This window comes from Onychomys torridus, chromosome X (assembly GCF_903995425.1).
Source record: "Onychomys torridus chromosome X, mOncTor1.1, whole genome shotgun sequence".
Taxonomy (NCBI): domain Eukaryota; kingdom Metazoa; phylum Chordata; class Mammalia; order Rodentia; family Cricetidae; genus Onychomys; species Onychomys torridus.
Window position 1 is genome coordinate 21,535,959 of NC_050466.1, and position 18,092 is coordinate 21,554,050.

Sequence of the window (18,092 nt, forward strand, 5' to 3'; positions counted from 1 at the left end):
GTTTTATTTGGGCATCTACTATTGATAAGCCTGCTCTTGTAGACTCAATTTGCAGTAGCACTGAAAGAAGAGAAAAACCATGTGATACAGTAAGATCAAAATGTATGGTGCAGAAATACATTGAAAATTCTGTTTTTCCTCTTGTTTCTTAATATTTATTAGATACTGCCTTGTGGGGCTTGCAGGGAAAAGACTCAGGCTACACAGAGAATTCTAGAGAATCAGATGTCTCAAACAAGTCAGAATATATCACAGTAGAATAGTCAATCATTTACCAGATCTGACATTACAATTATGTGTTTGCCATGGAGAAAGGAATGGGTCTGGTGAGAATGGTACAGGACTAGATGAAAGGAATCAAGATTGCCTTTCATCTGTCACAGCATAGGTTTAGAATGACTGAACTAAATGATTTTCAAAGGGGGGGAGAAAAGAGAACAGATGGGGGCAAAGGAAGATCAAGGGCTAGATTCAACCAAATCACACAGAATTGTAGAAAGAATCAAGGTAGAACTTGAGCCCTCAGAAGAAAAGGGGAATAAGGGTACAGCATCCATCTATGGGGAATACCCAAGGCTTTTCTTCCAGGCCAAATGTTGGAGGGCAAGTGCAAACTTTCTTTCTCTTCAGAGATTTCAAATGAAAGCAAGGAGCAGCATGTTGATAAACCTATAGACCCATCCCAGACTACATTTCTTCTCATTCCTAGATGCCTTGTGTAAGAAGCAGAGTCCTAGGATTCAGTGCCTGCTCTACAGACCCAAAAGAGAGAGTAAAAATAGCAGTACGACCATGCATAACATTCTTTTGGAGAGTTGGAAGAAGTTAAATGCCCCCAAAAGGATGCATTCCTTCACCTGGCAAATAATTGGCCTGTTTCTATCAGGAGACAACATGATGGAATAGTGCTTATAGAACACATCCTCAGCTGGTGTGGTACAGTCTTCAGTGAGATGTAGAGAGAGTTTGGGGAAGACAGCTCCCAGAGATGATATTCCTGCCTAAATTCCCAGTGGTTCTGCTGAGTCTAGATATTCCCCATGGAAGAGACTAGGGGAAGAAAATATGTTCAGTTTCACATAATCAGACACTGTTTGCCATTGGCACCTGGTGGGCCCTATAGAATGAAGGCATCTGGATCAAAGTTGAGTCCAAGACACATCTCTCCAGCTAGCTCTTTTGGAGTATGGCGAAATCCTGTATCTGATGCATAAGATCTAGCACCATCTTAACAGGAGCCCTGTGAGTAGCCTTACTGTCTGTGAGCATCAGTGTCTCAAACTGCTTACATATTTCCTCATGATACTGTGCTGCTGCTGCTAACTTTCAAACTGCTCTGTAGGAATACATTCCTGGTGACTCTGCAATGATTCTGAATACTTTTCTGTGATTTTCTTCAGGGATGGGTATAGCACTTTCTTTGACAGTAGGTACTACATGATACTCTGTATGATGCGGAGAAGTTTCCATCACATTCCCTTTAATCCATATGCAGCCTTGGTCAGTTTGTCTTTTGACATGCCTGAATTCAGGTCAGTGGCATTTTTGGCTTGCCCACTTAATATCTCTTTTGGGCAAGTAGAATATGTGGTTGAGAATTTGCATCATTGCCCACTCTCCTAGCTGCCTCAGAGAGCTTTTGGTACAGTTCCAACAGGCAGGGCCTTTCTTCAATCAGCTCCTTCATTGCCTTTAAACTCCTCAGTTGCTTGAGAAGTCAGCTAGCTGTTAGACAGTTGTTCATGGAAATATTTCTCTTGGAAGGTGAAGAGGGCATCTTGGCAGTGTCTCCTTGTGGTTTCTTCTAGGGTCCTGAATCAGTGAGAGCTGGGATTGGGAGCTAGGAGCAGTGGAGGGGTTGACTTTATCAAAATCATCAAGGACAACTGCCAGAAGCTCCTCTAACTCCTGGTCTGCTTTGATCCCAACCTTACACAGCGGCCACCATCTTGCTGCATTTGACTTGCTGTCACACCTAAAATTCTTTAAAATCCACTAATGAATCCCTGCTCATGATAATATAGAAAATGGTAAAGCAGATGCAGAATAGGTATAAAGTTAGACCTTATTGTATCTAAATGGGGAGTTAGTAGATTATTGATATGGAAGGATGTGGGGAAGGGAAAATTGAGCAAGGTCAAATAAATGAAAAGAAGAAAAAATGGAAATAATTGTTATGGAATGAAAAAGAGTTGGAGATTAGAAAAAATCCATAAACACTAAAAAACAAAGAAGATTGCTCAATAATGAAAAAGTCTGAAAACAATATTAAATAAATGTAAGAAGGGGTTATAAAACTAAAACCATGAATATTTTCTTTCACCTATTGTTTGTTTTCTTGGCTTTCTTATAGGATATCTTCTTGAATTCTGCCAAATAGAAATAGGCTAGATATTATAAATAGACTAGATATTGTAACTGTAATTCTTGCATTATAATTGTTTTGTAATATGTAATTTTACTATTTTAAAGTTAAAAATCTTCTTTTTTGAAATAAACAAAAAATAGGAAGTGCAGTGGGATGTCCTGTATACTGTAAATATATGCAACTATGATTGATGATTGATTGATAAACAAAATGCTGATTAGCCAGTAGCCAAGCAAGGGGGATAGTGTAGGTAGGACAAGGAGGAGGAGGATTCTGGGTGGTGGAAGGCTGAGGCCGAGAGATGCTGCCAGCTGCAGCCATGAAAAGCAAGATGTAACATATTGGTAAATCATGAACCATGTGGCAACTTATAGAGTAATAGATATGGGTTAATTTAAGTTATAAAGACTAGATAGCAAAAAGCCTGAGCCACTAGGCCAAACAGTTTAAATAATAATATAATAATAATACAAAAAAAGAAATTTGTTGATTTTCTCTAATTTTTTGGTTGTCTTTTCCTCCATTTCTTTAAGGGTTTTTTCATTTCCTCTTTAATCTCCATAAAGTTGGTTTTAAGGTCATTTCCTTGTGCTTCAGGTGCCTTGGAATAGTCATGACTTGCTGTCGTAGGATAACTGGGCTCTGGTAGTGCCATATTGCCCTGGGTCTTGTTGATTTTGTTCTTAAGCTGGCGTCTCGATCAGGGTTTGGGATGATTAGTTCTAGTCCCTGATTTCTGAGTTTGTCTTTGTTGGATGTGTGTTTTTTGTTCTTTGGTTTCTGGGGTTAATTAATATCTCTCAATATCAATAGACTCAATTCACCAATAAAAAGACACATGGTAACAGATTGATATAAAAACAGGATCCATCCTTCAGCTCCATTTAGAAAACACATCTCAATACCAATGATAGACATAACCTCAGAGTAAAGAGTTGGAAAAAGAATTTCTAATCAAATGGACATAATAAGCAAGCTGGTGTAGCTATCCTAATATCTAAAGAATAGACTTCAAACTAAAATTAACCAAAAGAGATGGAAAAGGAAACAGATTCCATCTTATACCTGTCAGAATAACTAAGTTAAAAAAACACAAGAGACAGCTCATGCTGGAGAGAATGTGGAGCAAGGGGAACATTCCTCCACTGCCAGTAGGAGTGCAAACTTTTACAGCCATAATGGAAATCAATATGGTGTGTTCTCAGAAAACTGGGAATCCATCCACTGCTTGCTTTTTTTTTTTTTTTTTTTTTTTTTTGCGGGGGAGCTGCTACACTTATTCTTAATTATGAATACCTGGCCTTAGTTTGGCTTGTTTCTAGCCAGCTTTCCTTAAATTAACCCATCTGTCTTTTGCCTCTAGGCTTTTCCCATTCTGTTACTTCTGTAAATATTGCTTTTACTCCATGGTTTGCCACATAGCTGGGTGGCTGGGTGGCTGGGTAGCTGGCTCCTGAAGTCCTCTTTCTTTCCTGGCTACTTCTTCCTTCCTCTCTGATTTCTACTTCTATATCTTCTCTCTGCCTGCCATCCCTGCCTATCCTTTTTCCTGCCTTGCCATTGGCTATTCAGTTCTTTATTAAACCATCAGGTGTTTTAAACAGGCAAAGTAACACAGCTTCACAGTTAAATAAATGCAACATAAACAAAAGTAACACACCTAAAATAATATTCTACAACAATCTACCTCAAGACCCCGCTATACCACTCTTGGGCATATACCCAAAAGACACCCACCATACCACAAGGAAACTTGCTCAACTATGTTTATAGTAGCTTTATTTGTAATAGCCAGAACCTAGAAACAACATACATATTCCTCAACTGAAGAATGGATAAAGAAAATGTGGTACATTTATGCAATGGAGTATTACTCAGCTGTTAAAAGCAATGACATCTGGTACTTTGCCAGCCAATAGATGGGTACTATAAAAAAAAAAACCTTGAATGAGGTGACCCAGATTCAGAAAGACAAATATCATATATAATTACTCAGAAATGGATAATATCCTTGAAGTAAAGAGTAACCATGCTATAACCCACAGACTCAGGGAAGCTAATTAACAAGGAGGGCTCAAGGAGGGGATGCATGTATCTCACTGTGAAAGGGAAGTAGAATGGGCATTGCTGGTGAGGCGAGGGGCTGGAATGGAAGGTAGGATCAGGTTGGAGGAGGAAGGATCAGGTGTAGAGAGGACAGAGGGAGAGGGTACTGTGAGACATCTGGGATCTGGGCGCATTTCTGGGATGAGCTAGAAACCTAGAACAATGAAAACTTCCAGGAGTCTATGTGGGAGTGACCAACTAATGACTGGCCCAGGTTGAGAATAATACCCTGAGAGGGAGCTCACTATGGAGAGCCAGGAATCAGAGGCTAGGTACCCAAGAGACCTAGGATAGAACCAAACACAACTGGCAAAAAATGTCAATGAAATGATTTCTATTGTTATTCTTCCATACTCATAGATTGGTGCCTAGCCCAACTTTCATCAGAGAGGCTTCACCTGTATCCCATTACATCTTGCTTCCTGCACAGGGGCTCAAAGCATCTCCTCTGACTCTGCCTTCCTTCTCCCTGTTTCTTTTCTTGGGTTTCCCACCCAGCTCTATTCTGCCTTGCCACAGGCCACAGCAGATACTTTTTCACCCAATGGTAGCAATTCACAGTGTACAGACAGACTATCCCACAGTAGAGCTCAGTGAATTTTGTGAAAAAAGGGGAGGAAGGATTGTAGGAACCAGAGGAGTCAAGAACACCACAAGAAAACTCACAGAATCAGCTAACCTAGGCTCATAGGACCTCACAGAGACTTAACTGACAATCCGGGAGACTGACCTAGGCACTCTGCATATATGTTACAGTGTCTTCATGTGGGACTCCCAACAGTGGGAGCAGGGGCTGTCTCTGACTGTGTTAATCTGCTTTTAGGACCCATTCCTCCATACAGATTGCCTAGTCCAGCCTTAATAGGAGAGGAGGTAGGTAGTCTCACCTCAACTTGATATACCATGGCTGGCTGATAACCATGGGAGACCCTCGTGTTTCTGAAGAGAAACAGAGAAGTTGATGAGGGGGCAAAGGAGAGTTTGGGAAAGGAAATAGGAGGAAAGGAGGGAGGGGAAACTTTGGTTGGGATGTAAAATAAAATCAATAAACAAAAAGAATGAAAAAACTAAAAATGTGAAGACGATAATATAAAATCAAAATGGTCTTTAAAGTATAGTAGAGGGAAAAAGGTACTCATAAGCCATTTAAACATAAGGGGAGAGGGGTGGGAAGGAAGAAAGAAAATATGCCTAGGAGGTGGTCATAGGTTAATGAACACCTTCAAAGTCAACTTAAGATCACAAGAATTGTGACTAAACTCTTTTTGTCTGAGAAATTTTTCCTGAAGAGACAGAACACATACCTACTCACCTTAGAAGGAGAACCCATAACAGACCAGTGCAATTATTGCAACAAATTCCAACTTGGTGAACAAATGAGCTTCTATTGGGTATACTAACATGAGTATAGGTGAGGGGAAACTTATAGGAACAAGGAGGACACCAGAGAGCAGCTGAAGCACCAAAAATTTCACCTACACTTGGAAGCTATAACCCTCAAGACTGCATTGCAAACTCCAGTTGGCTCAGGAGCAGTTTGATAATCCAAGAATCTCTTCTCTGCAGTTGGGCTATTCAGAGTCACCTCTTTTTGCAGTTGTTTACTCCTTCTATAAGGCTAGAGCAGACTTGGAGAATCTTGCAAGTTTCCACTTTCCTAGACACATGACATTTTGTTTGCCTCCAGAATCTTATGCTCCCCCCTCTCTCCTGGAAGGAATGTTTCCATTTAGAGGAAACTGCTCTACAACATACCCTTATTATTTTCTCTAGAAACCACTAAGTGCTGTGCCTATGTGCATGGTTATAGGACCATTTACTGAAATGTGGGCAACCTATCAAGAATCTCAGTCAAACTGACTCTCATTTCCCTAGTAGCTGTTAATTATCAATAATTTCTCAGCTAGGGGTAGGATTAGTGAGTCCCCCATCCATGCATTAATTTTGGCTCGATTAATCTTTTCATTACCTGTGCATGCTCTTGCAATACAGAGACATATGCACAATGGCCCTGGTCAAAGTAAAGAGAATAAGAAATTGTAGAATGCTCAACCATAAACTGGGCATTAATATCATATCTTCTGCTTTTAAGTCTCAGAGATCATCACAGGAAAAGGGAAGAAAGATTCTAAGAGCCAAACATAGTAATGAACTGCTGTGTTTTCTCACAGGACAGGAACACTACCTAGAAATTCTTTATCTGTAAGTGAATTGTCTTTCAGTTTTGCTTTATTGTGCTAATTAACACTATGATAGAATGAAAGGAAGCCTAAATTTCAAGCCTAAATCTTTTATTTTATTCTTAATGAATTCATAAAGAAAACCTCTACAAGTATTTTATCCAATTCTTTGTCTTTTTCAGAAACATTTTTTTAAACTTTGCCTAAATTTGATGATCCCCATCATGTCCTTCTCATTTCCATTGAATTTTCTTATGCAATGTCCATTTTATGTTATTGCCTGTTTCTGTGAAGATATCTTTCATTTTCATTTCTACTATAGTATGACATTTCTTTTATGATGGTTTCACATTCCCATGGGAGGAAAGGAGCTCTCTGGATTCCAAACTACCTATAGTCTTTCTGTGTCACAGAAATGGACAACAAAGAGTAAAGAATGGTGAAGGATTTACAAAGGTACATTTAAATTTTGGTAGATTTAATGCAGCTAGGGAAAAATCCTTACAAATTAGAAATACTTCAATAGTACAGGCCAAGTTACAGGCTAACGTAAATAAGGAGATGGACTCATAAAATTGCAGAACTCTTTTCCAGCCCATACTTTACAGCCATATCAACAAAGCACTAAAGTAGTTAAAGTATATTCTAGTTGAAAAAGCTATAAAAACAAACATTTCTGGTTACACTTCTAGGGAAGACCAAAATCACAGAGAAAATGTAAAATAATATTATACTAATTTGTGAGAAGTTCGAAGCACATGAACATAAAACACAATACATTTCCTAAACTGCTAAAATTAAGCCCCATTTGCCACAATTATTTCTACTAACATATTTCTAGATTTCAATAAAAGTTTATGAGGAATGTTAGTAACATGAAAAAAAAACAGAGCAAAGTTACTAAAAAGTGTCAGGTGACTCAAATCTGACACAAATTTTGCAGTTATCAGACATCACATTTAAAGAGAAACAAGCTATATGCATTTAAGACAAAAAAAAGTAAAAGAGAAGTTTCCTTGGTTAAGGGTAAAGTCTACATTTATCTGTGGTTATAAGGACAAATGTGTAGCTAGAGAATTCTCCAGTCTCTCCTGGGCCCGCAATTGCTCAGACCCAAGTAAACACACAGAGACTTACATTACTTATAAACTATTTGGCCATGGCAGGCTTCTTGCTATCTAGTTCTTATATCTTAAATTCACCCATTTCTATTAATTTATATGTTGCCATGTAGCTTGTGGCTTACCAGTATTTTACATCTTACTTCTCATGGAAGTGGTGACTGGCAGCATCTCCTGACTTAGCCTTCCAATTCCCAGCATTCTCCTCTCTGCTTATTCTGCCTATACTATACTTCCTGCCTGGCTACTGGCCAATCAATGTTTTATTTATCATTCAATCAGAGAAACACATTCACAGCATACTGAAAGACATACCCAGCACTTCCCCTTTTCTTTTTTTCAAAAAGGAATGTTTTAACTTTAACCTAGTAAAATTACATATAACAAAACAATTATCAGGCAAGAATTATAGTTATAATATCTAGTCTACTTATAATATCTAGTATATTTGTATTTGCAAAAAATTAAAGAAGCTATCCTATCTATCCTATATTTGTGAGTCTAAGGTTTCATATCTAACTTATCTTTTATCTTAACTAAGGAAATTGCCTGGCTACTGGCAAATCAGCATTTTATTTATTAATCAGAGCAACACATTCACAGCATACAGAAAGACATCCCCAGCACAAATGTTTATAGATTATTGTTTGGTATTATCCTATTTTAGTAATTTATAAATTGTAGATTCTTCTCCAATAGCCATGACTTTATTAGTATTGAGTACTTGGCTAGGTTTCCAGGACCAGGCATGGTTTTCCTTTTGTTGAGTTGATCTTAAGTCCAATTATAGAGGTATTGTTACTGCCATTGTATTTGTACAACTACTACACCCTTAGCATTATCGTGACATTTTGGTATTTATTGTGGCTCATAAGAGTCACAGCTGGGTAGGACTTTTGGTTGCTTCCCTTCTTCAAAGTTTGCATGACACCTTCTGGTGCCATGAAAGCTAGTCTTCAGAGGAGGACATTCAGGTTAGTTATAGCTCAGGGGTCTCTGGCTAGGTTCTATTCTTGAAGTTCATGGTATCTTTAATAATATGGACTTACCTTCCATCACTTGTGTGTAGGCAAGGGTAACAACAATAAACTATATGTTTTTGGAGTTGGAGTCCCTTATCTACAAATCTTCTGATGTATTTAGCATGTAGTAATGGGAGAGATACAGGATAGGGAGCACTAGTGGGAGTTGGAAAGAGGTGGTAATGGATTGATATGACCAACATACATTGTATGAAGTTTCCAAAGAATAAAATTTTATATAAAAATATAGTATTTGTCTGAGACATAATCTCAGGCTATTGTCCAGGCTGTCTCATGGGATTTATTACATCACCTCAGTTGTCACTGAGTTTACTATAGTCCACCTGAGTGATGGGATTACTGGAGTGAGATACCATAACTGGATAACATTCTTCTCATCATAAACTGTATGCAAGAAGACATATTAAATGTTCTGAAATAAAATATGTAGAAAATATATTGAGTGAATTTACTATTCAAAAGTAGGGATGAGGCTATACAATGAGACAGTCTCAAAAACATGAAGTAGTACTTGGTTGTGTATCTCTGCATCTGCTTCCATCGGTTACTGGATGAAGGTTCTATGATGACAGTTAGGATATTCAACAATATAATTAACTTTATTAATATACAAGTAAAATCACATTTTACAAATAAAGTATCACCACATTTCCCCTTTTATATGTTAATAAAAGGAGAAAAAGTTACAACTAAAATGTTCAGGCACCTTCTTCATTATTGCTAGTAGTCTAATTTGGGGTCGTCCTTGTGTATTCTTGGGAATTTTCCTAGCACCCCTTACCCCATAATGTCTCCCTTTATCAAGATATCTCTTTCATTGCTCCACCACTCCTTCCTTCTTCCAGCTCAACCATCCCTTTCCCTGGTTTTCTCATCCCCCATTCCCCCCTCTGTTGCCTCCCCATTCCCCATTTATTCAAGGAGATATCATCTGTTTCCCCTTCCCAATGCTATCCATGAGTCCCTCTTAGGGTCATACTTGTTTCCTAGTTTCTCTGAAGCTTTGGGTTATATTTTGATTATCCTTTGCTTTACATCTAGTATCCACTTATGAGTGAGTACATACCATGTTTGTCTTTTTGACTCTGGGTTACCTCCCTCAGGATGATATTTTCTAGTTCCATCCATTTGCCTGCAAATTTCATGATGTTATTTTTTTTTTTACAGCTGAATATATGTACCACATTTTCTTTATCTATTCTTCCATTGAGGGGTTGTTTCCAGACTCTGGCTATTATGAATAATGTTGTTGTGAACACAGTTGAGCAAGTGTCCCTGTGGTATAACTGAGCATTCCTTTGATATATGTCCAAGAGTGGTATCTTTGCATCTTGAAGTAGATTGGCTCCCAATTTTCTGAAAAAATGCCATACTGATTTCCAAAGTGGCTGTACAAGTTTGCACTCCCACCAATAGTGGAGGAGTGTTCCCCTTGCTCCATATCCTCTCCAACATAAGCTGTCTTCAGTGTTTTTGATCTTAGCCATTCTGACAGGTGTAAGATGGTATCTCAGAGTCCTTTTGATTTGCAATTCTCAGATGAGTAAGGATGTTGAGCAATTCCTTAAATGTCTTTTGGCCATTTGAGGTCCTTCTGTTGAGAATTCTCTGTTAAGCTCTGTAGCCCATTTTTTAATTGGATTGTTTGGTATTTTGATGTCTAGCTTCTTCAGCACTTTATATATTTTGGAGATCAACCCTCTGTCAGACAAACACTGACAACTGTGGAACCTGCATGAGACCAGACTAGGCCTTCTGCATATGGGAGATAATTGTGTAGGTTGGCCTGTTTGAGGGACCCCTGGATCAAGATTTATCCCTGGTGCATGAGCTGACTTTTTGGAGCCCATTACCGATGGTGGGATGTCTTGCTCAGCCTTGATGCAGGAGGTAGGGGCTTGGTCCTTCCTCAACTGAATGTACCAAGCTCTGCTGACTCCCCATGTGAGGCTTTACCCTATTGTTGGAGGGGATGGGGGATGGGTTTGTGGGAGCTTGGGGAGGTAATGGAAAGAGGGATGATAGGGAGATCTATAATTGGTATGTAAAATGAATAAATGTTTTTAAGGAAAAAATTATTTGTAGAAAATATGTATTTATTGGAACAAATAAAATGAATTTTATTTGCTTATGTCATTATTGTCTAATGTAGAAAGCCACAACATTTAAAAATTTAATTTAAAAAACACCACATCTCTTCTAGAAGTCATAGAAAATACAGAAAAGTTTATAGGATAAGAAATAAATGTAAATTTTCATGTGTTTCTATATATCTGAGTGATGAATTTATGGATTACACAATGAATAACAGTCACAATGGCAGATAAACAAATTTTAGAGTATAAATTTCACAAAAAAATTATAGGATCAATATGGAGAAAATCATTAAATGCAGATGAAAAGAATAGAAACCCTAAATAAATCAGTGTTCACAAATTGGAAAAATTAGTACTATGATGTCAGTTCGCCTTACCTTCATAATTCAGTGCTGTCTTAAAGAAAATCCCTGCAAGCTACTTTACATATATTGAAAAATGATATTACAATTTAATGAGAAAGACTAAAGACTTGGAAGCACCAGTATAAGGGTAAATAAAACTTAAAGGAATAAAAGTACTTGATTTTTATGTAACATTTATTGAATAATTTTGGTAATTGATAATTTCATACATGTATGTGATGTATTCTGATTCCTCTTACACCCAAAAATCTCTCTTATCTCTATCTCATTCTTCTTGCCAGTCCCTTTACTCAGGTTTATGAATTTTGACTTTGTTCAAGACACATCAGTTTAAATAAGGTCATCTGTGTGACCACTGGGTTGGAGCTATATATTGGAGTATGAGGGAGGTTACTGGTGGGTGCAAAACTGAAGCAATGCTTCCCATTTTTCCTTAATGTGTTATTAGAAAATAGTTAAGCAATGAATGGCAGGGCCTCCTGAGTGCCTCCTCCACCTATGTCTGACTTTTGACGGCATATTCTTGATTTTAAGAAAATTTTCTTGCAACAGATTTTGGTCATATTCATTACCCTAACCTAACTCCTTCAATGGCTCCTCCACCCACTTATCAAACAATATTCTTTCCCTCTCTTAAAAATATGAAAATACACATAAAAATAAACAAATGCCTTTTCTGCATCTAGTGATATGATCATGTGGTTTTTTTTCTTTGAATTTGTTTATATGGTGTATTACATTGATGGACTTTTGTATGTTGAACCACCCTTGCATGCCAGGGATGAAGCCTACTTGATCATGGTGGATAATTGTTTTGATGTGTTCTTGGAGTCTGTTTACGAGTATTTTATTGGGTATTTTTGCATCAATGTTCATGAGGGAGATAGGTCTGTAGTTCTCTTTCTTTGTTGCATCTTTGTTTGGTTTAGGAATCAGGGTAATTGTAGCCTCATAGAAGGAGTTTGGTAATATACCTTCTGCTTCTATTGTGTGGAACAATATAAAGGGTATTGGTATTAAGACTTCTTTGAAGATCTGGTAGAATTCTGCAGTGAAACCATCTGGTCCTGGGCTTTTATTGGTTGGAGACTTTAATGACTGATTCCATTTCCTTAAGTGTGATTGGACTATTTAAATTGTTTACCTGGTCTTGATTTAACTTAGGTATGTAGTACCTATCCAGAAAATTATCCATTTCTTTCAGATTTTCCAGTTTTGTGGAGTAGAAGTTTTTGATGTATGACCTGATGATTCTCTGGATTTCCTCATTGTCTGTTGTTATGTCCCCCTTTGCATTTCTGATTTTGTTAATTTGGATGCTCTCTCTCTCTGTCTTTCAGTTAGTTTGGATAAGGGCTTGTCTATCTTGTTGATCTTCTCAAAGAACCAACTCTTTGTTTCATTAATCCTTTGTATTGCTCTGTTCTCTTTATTTCTATTTTATTGATTTCAGCTCTCAATTTGATAATTTCCTGGCATCTGTTTCTCCTGGGAGACTTTGCTTCTTCCTGTTCAAGGGCTTTCAGGTGTGCTGTCAAGTCACTGCATGAGATTTCTCCAGCTTATTTATGTGGGCATTCAGTGCTATGAATTTCCCTCTTAGCACTGCTTTCATAGTGTCCAATAAGTTTGGGTATGTGGTATATTCATTTTCATTAATATCTATGAAGTCTTTAATTTCTTTCTTTATTTCTTCCTTAACTCACTGGTGATTCAGTTGAGCATTATTCAGTTTCCATGAGATTGTAAGATTTCTGTAGATTTTGTTGTTAAAATCTATCTTTAAACCATGGTGGTCCAGTAGAACACAGGAGGTTATTCCAATTGTTTTGAATCTGTTGATATTTGCTTTGTGGCCAAGTATGTGGTCAATTTTAGAGAAGGTTTCATGGGTGCTGAGAAGAAGGTATATTCTTTTTTGTTCTGGTGGAATGTTCTATAGATATCGATTAAGTCCATTTGAGCCATAACAGTTAAGACCATTATGTCTCTTTTAAGTTTCAATTGGGCTGATCTGTCCAGAGGTGAAAGTGGGGTATTGAAGTCTCCCACTATTAATGTGTGGGGTTTTATATATGAATTAAGCTTTAGTAATGTTTCATTTACATATGTGGGTGCCCTTGTGTTTGGGGCATAAATTTTCAGAATTGAGACTTCATCTTGGTGGGTCTTTCCTGTGATGAGTATGTAATGTACTTCATCATCTCTTTTGACTGATTTTAGTTTGAAGTCTATTTTGCTGGATATTAGGATGGCTACACCAGCTTGCTTCTCAAGACCATTTGATTGGAAAGTCTTTTCCCAGCCTTTTATTCTTAGGAGGTGTCTGTCTTTGAATTTGAGGTCTTGCAGAAATCAGGAATACAGGAATATGTTTAGGTATGGTCCCTGTATTCCTGATTTCTGCAAGACCTCAAATTCAAAGACAAAATGCAATCTATAGCAAGCCAACAGATAACATCAAATTGAATGGAGAGAAACTCAAACAATACCATAAAATCAGGAACAAGGCAAGCCTGTCACCTCTCCCCATAATTATTCAATATAGTACTTGAAGTTCTAGCCAGAGCTATAAGACAACATAATGAGATTAAGGGGATACAAATTGGAGAGGAAGAAGTCAACCTTTCCCTATTTGCAGGTGACATGATAGTATACAAGAGTGACTCCAAAAATTCAACCAAGGAAGTGATACAGCTAATAAAAACCTTCAGAAACATTGCAGGACACAAGATCAACTAAAAAAAAATCAGTAGCCCTTCTATATACAATAGACAAACAGGCTGAGAAGGAAAGCAGAGATACATCACCCTTTACAATAGCCACAAATGATATAAATACCTTGGGGTTACTCTAACTAAGCATGTGAAGGACCTATATGACAAGAACTTTAAGTCCCTGAAAAAAGAAATTGAAGATGTCAGAAAATGGAAAGACCTCCCATGCTCATGGATAGGCAGGATTAACATAGTAAAAATGGCGATCTTACCAAAAGCAATCTACAGATTCAACACAATCCCCATCAAATTACCAAAACAATTCTTCACAGATCTGGAAAGAATAATACTCAACTTCACGATCCCTGACCTCAAGCTCTACTATAGAGCTACCTTAATAAAAACAGCTTGGTACTGGCATAAAAACCGACATGTGGACCAATGGAATAGAATTGAAGACCCTGACATTAACCCGCACACCTGTGAACATATAATTTTTGACAAAGAAGCCAAAAATGTACAATGGAAAAAAGAAAGCATCTTCAACAAATGGTGCTGGCATAACTGGATGTCAATGTGCAGAAGGCTGCAAATAGATCCATATCTGTCACCATGCACAAAACTTATGTCCAAGTGGATCAAAGACATCAACATAAATCCAGTTACTCTGAACCTGATAGAAGAAAAAGCAGGAAGTACTCTTGAATGCATTGTCACTGGAGATCACTTTCTAAATATAACACCAATAGCAGAGACACTGAGAGAAACAATCAATCAATGGGACCTGTTGAAACTGAGAAGCTTTTGTAGAGCAAAGGACACAGTCAACAAGACAAAGTGACAGCCTACAGAATGGGAAAAGGACTTCACCAACCCCATGTCTGACAGAGGGCTGATATCCAGAATATATAAAGAACTCAAGAAAATAGACATCAAAATGCCCAACAGTCCAATTAAGAAATGGGCTATAGAACTAAACAGAGAATTCTCCACAGAGGAAGTTCAAATGGCTGAAAGACATTTAAGGAATTGCTCAACATCCCTAATTATCTGAGAAATGCAAATCAAAAGGACTCTGAGATACCACCTTACACCCCTCAGAATGGCTATGATAAAAAGCACTGAAAACAGCTTATGCTGGAGAGGATGTGGAGGAAGGGGAACTCTCCTCCACTGCTGGTTGGGAATGCAAGTTTGCACAGCCCCTTTGGAAATCAATATGGTGCTTCCTTAGAAATTTGGGATTCCATCTCCCCCAAGACCCAGATCTAGCACTCTTGGGGGTATACCCAAGGAATGCTCAATCATACCACAAGGGCATTTGCTCAGCTATGTTCATATCAGCATTGTTTGTAATAGCCAGAACCTGGAAACAACCTAGATGCCCTTCAACTGAAGAATGGATGAAGAAAATGTGGTACATATACACAATGGAGTACTACTCAGCAGAGAAAAACAATGACATCATGAGGTTTGCAGGCAAATGGATGGATCTAGAAAAAAATCATCTTGAGTTAGGTAACCCAGACTCAGAAGGACAAACATGGTATGTACTCACTCATAGGAGGATACTAGATGTAAAACAAAGATGACTAGACTGCTACTCAACTCCAGGGAGGCTATCTAGAAAACAGGACCCTATCAAAGACACAGGGATCACCCAATGACAGAGAAATGGGTGAGATCTACATGAACAACCTGGACAACAGTGGGAGTAATAAAGGGCAGAGTTTGAGGGAAAGAAAGCTTAGGGGAGCAGAAGATCCCACCTGGATCAAGAACAGAAAGGGAGAGCAAGGAATAACAGACCATGATAAATGACGACCACATGAGAACAGGAATAGGCAGAGTGCTGGAGAGGTCCCCTTAAATCCACAATGATACATCCTCTGTAGACTGCTGGCAATGGTCGAGAGAAAGCCTGATCTGACCTAGTCTGGTGATCAGATGGCCAAACACCCTAACAGTCTAGCTGGAACTCTCATCCAATAAGTGATGGAAGTGGATGCAGAGATCTTCAGCCAGGCTCCAGGTGGAGCTCCAGGTGCCCAATTGTGGAGAAAGAGGAGGGACTGTAAGAATGTGAATTGTTGAGCCCAAGATTGGAAGAAGCACAGGGACAAATAGCCAAACGAATGGAAGCACATGAATTATGAACCTCTAGATAAGTAAGACAATTGAATAGCTTGAACTGTTTGGGAGGCATCCAGGCTGTGGGACTAGGACCTGTCCTTAGTGCATGAGCTGGCTGTTTAAAACCTTGGGCTTACACAGGGACACTGCTCAGCCTGGAAGGAGGGGACTGGACCTGCCTGTACTAAATCCACCAGGTTTAAATGAATCCCCAGGGGAGTCTTCACCCTGGAGGAGATGGGAATAGAGGGGAGGGGTGGGAGGAAGGTGGGAGTGTGGGCGGGAGGGGGGAGTACAGGGGAACCCATGGCTTATGTGTAAAATTAAAACACAAATATAATAAAAAAAGTAATGAATTTTAATCAATGTGCAACCAAAGTGGGTATCATTGTGAGTGTATCAGTAATCAGAAAAAACCCACTATTATATGCTCACCATCTTGTCAGTAGCCATTTGAAATGAACTAGAACTTTGGACAAAAATAATTGTTTATAACACAAGTTAGTCCCTATTTATATATGAAATGTTAATATTCTGAAAGTATAATAATTTGTTTATAGGATATAGCTATATGTTAGAGCTTCATAAAATAACCCTAGAAAACTTGACATAATGTTTTATGAATTTATGTATTAATGTGAATCATTTATTAAGTTCCTATACTGATAGGTAAAACAAAATATGTTTTTATGATATTTTCAACATACAGGTATGCTAATCAATGGTGACTATGTATTCTAAATAGTTTCTGATGTACATTATGTGTTTCAAGTGTCAAGCTTATGTATTTTATATGTTACTTCTTGCTTGGTAGTTTTATTACACTGTTTTTAATTATTAATCATGACTTTCTAGAGTTCATCAGTCATATGCCATCAATATTTATAGGCAAATCATTTCCTAAAAACTTAAGTCAAATTTTTCTAGGCTATGGTTTACTCCAGGCAAATGGGAGTTTATTATAATACCAGAAAAATGATACAGACCATCTGCATGTTCTCATAGTCCTTTTCTGAAGGTGTGTCCATTGAAGTTGTGATCTCTGGGTAGGACCCAGGTACACAGGCCTATCAAATCCAGTGCTAAATCAAATGGAAGATTTTCACTGTCAGTGTAGGGCCTAGGACAGTTTTTCATCACCAGGATCCCCAGGTCACAGATTTGACACAACTATGTTGAATTACAATGTGCTTGCCAGTAATGTTTTTTACCTTTAGTTTAATAACTTTTTGCCAGTGTGTGTGTACATGCTTACATAAAAGTGATAATGGTATGTGTGCAAGAGAGCATGTCGTGTAGAGACCAGAGGTCAATATTCAGTGTTTCTCAATTGTTCTTCACCATTTTTAACAGCAGGGTCTCTCTGAAATTGGATCTCACCAATTTAGGTTAAAATAAAAAAGAAAAGAAAAATATCAGAACAATGGAGGCCATTTTGTGTTGACGAAATATTCCTAAATGTGCAGCCTTTCTTAGAGGGTAGTTAATATACCCAGTGGTCACTCCATTGAATAAGAGTAACTTTTTTTTCTCTCCCATCAGTTATCAATACAGATAACTTATTGGTTAGGGGTGAGAATTTGTACCCACTTACCTTTGTCCATGCTGGGATTTTCTGTGGTTTGAATTTATACAGATCCTGTTTATTCTATCATAGTATATGTAAGTTCTTATGTGCTCAATTGTTTCTTGCAAATATTGTATCCTTTGAATTGTCCACTGCCTCTGGCTCTTGAAATCTTCCTGCCTCCTACAGAGATCTTTTCTTCCTTCCTAAGCCTTGAAGGGAAGAATATGATACAGACTTTAAGGTTAAGTATGCCAAACTTTCTCACTTTCTGTGTATTGTCCAGTTATGGGTTTCTGCTAATAAATATCTGCTACAAAAAGAAGTTTCTATAAAGTGTTGGGTGATGCTCTGAGTTGCTTCATTGTTATGTTCATTTAACAAAATATAGTTGAC

At 37.9% G+C, this 18,092-nt stretch overlaps 1 pseudogene; it reads right to left on the minus strand.

Annotated features, from left to right (window-relative positions):
- Positions 1 to 1,075: 1,075 nt before the first annotated feature.
- Positions 1,076 to 17,733, minus strand: LOC118574038 (annotated as a pseudogene).
- Between the last annotated feature and the right edge of the window lie 359 nt (positions 17,734 to 18,092).